Source organism: Triticum dicoccoides, chromosome 5B (assembly GCF_002162155.2).
Source record: "Triticum dicoccoides isolate Atlit2015 ecotype Zavitan chromosome 5B, WEW_v2.0, whole genome shotgun sequence".
Lineage (NCBI taxonomy): Eukaryota > Viridiplantae > Streptophyta > Magnoliopsida > Poales > Poaceae > Triticum > Triticum dicoccoides.
The window spans coordinates 458,391,123-458,392,784 of NC_041389.1; the positions used below are offsets into that span (position 1 = coordinate 458,391,123).

The following is a 1,662-nucleotide window of genomic DNA, read 5'->3' on the forward strand; positions in this document are numbered from 1 at the left end:
ATAGAAGTACATGATCAACTTGGAGTACAAGACAAGCTAGAATAATTCCTAGTCTATCTTATGTTTCCTAACTAATCACAATACTCAACACCAGTGTTCAGCAGGTTTGGAGAAGGCCAGTGGGTGACAAGCTAAAGATCAATATTGATGGTTCTTTCCATGCAGAGACTGGAACAGGAGGCTGGGGCTTCGTTGTACGCGACAACCAGGGGGATGTGAGAGGCTCGGGTGCGGGCTGCCTCCGGCATGTGGCCACGGCGGTACAGGCGGAAGCAATGGCGTGCTCGGAGGCCATGCAAGCTGCTGCTGATTGGGGAATGACAGACATAATTGTTGAAACAGAGTGCCAATCTCTGGTGCGTGCAGTACAGGGAACTGAATTTGATCTAGCACCTGAAGGAGTTATCTTCAAGGACCTGCGTCTATTTGCTCATCTGCACTTTAATTCTGTTAGCTTTTCTTTTACCCCAAGGGGCTGTAATATTTTGGCACATGTACTTGCTGCCATGGGTGCTCGTGGACAATCTCCGAAACAGCTGTGGTCTGAGGAGTTGCCGGACGATGTAAATGTTAGGACGGCCAGCGTTTCTGCTGAGCCAGTGGGTTAATGGAATCGGGTGTTTCATCTCAAAAAAAAAAGAAACTCCTGAAACTAGGGTCAGTTGCAGCACAGAGATTCTTTTCAAGATGAGCGTGGAGATCCTGGACGGGAGGACGGTGCAGAGCTTCGTGGAGGACGAGGGGGCCTTCAACGCCTCCGTCGACGGCCGCTTCGCGGCGCTCGACGCCGACCACGACGGCCTCCTCTCCTACCCTGAGATGGCCGGGGAGATCATGAGCCTCCGGGTCCTCGAGAAGCACTTCGGGGTCGACGAGGCCGGTGCCGTTGGTCCCGACGAGCTCGCAAAGCTCTACCGCTGTCTGTTCACGCGCTTTGACCGCGACGGCGACGGTGCAGTGGACCGGGAAGAGTTCTGGGCGAGATGAAGGAGGTCATACTCGCCGTGGCCAACGGGCTCGGATTCATGCCGGTGCAGATGGTGGTCGAGGAGGGGAGCTTTCTCAAGGTGGCCGTGGATCGGGAGCTGGCCAGAGCTGCCTGACCGATTCTGTTTGTACTAGTCCGAGTGTATCTTACAGAGGCATTAAGCGAGTGAGGATAATTTTTTTGCTTTATTTACAAAACGAGAAGTGAGTAATAATGTTGAAGCCTCAATGGAGTTCAGCTATAGCTACGTAATTGTATTTACAGACATTTATGCCCTGTCGAAGAATTGGTCCGATTAACCAAGTGTTGATTATTCCCTACTAATAGGGTTATTGAGCAGCCGATAAAACTGATAAATCATCCGATAGTTGGTTATTTGATGGATTAATTTGCCGATTAGTCTATTAATCTCTTACTCGCCATATAACTAAGCAGCTACCAGTTAACGATATCCTCATCAATTTTATGTTCTATTTTCATACGAGTTAAACATCGGGCATATCATGAAATAACGACTGCTAGATAATTAGTTAGAACCATCACGTTTGTGCCAAAGGACATCTCAAACATTTATTCTCAAACCGCCAGCATTTGTTGGGACTCATTTTATCATTCAATGTGGTATCCCATCAGTCTGCAGACTGGTCCGGATGTCCGGGCAAACTAGGGGGCCT

At 49.2% G+C, this 1,662-nt stretch overlaps 1 pseudogene; it reads left to right on the forward strand.

Moving 5' to 3' along the window:
• The first annotated feature begins 687 nt into the window (after positions 1-687).
• LOC119306929 lies at positions 688-1,103 on the forward strand (annotated as a pseudogene).
• The last annotated feature ends 559 nt before the right edge of the window (positions 1,104-1,662 follow it).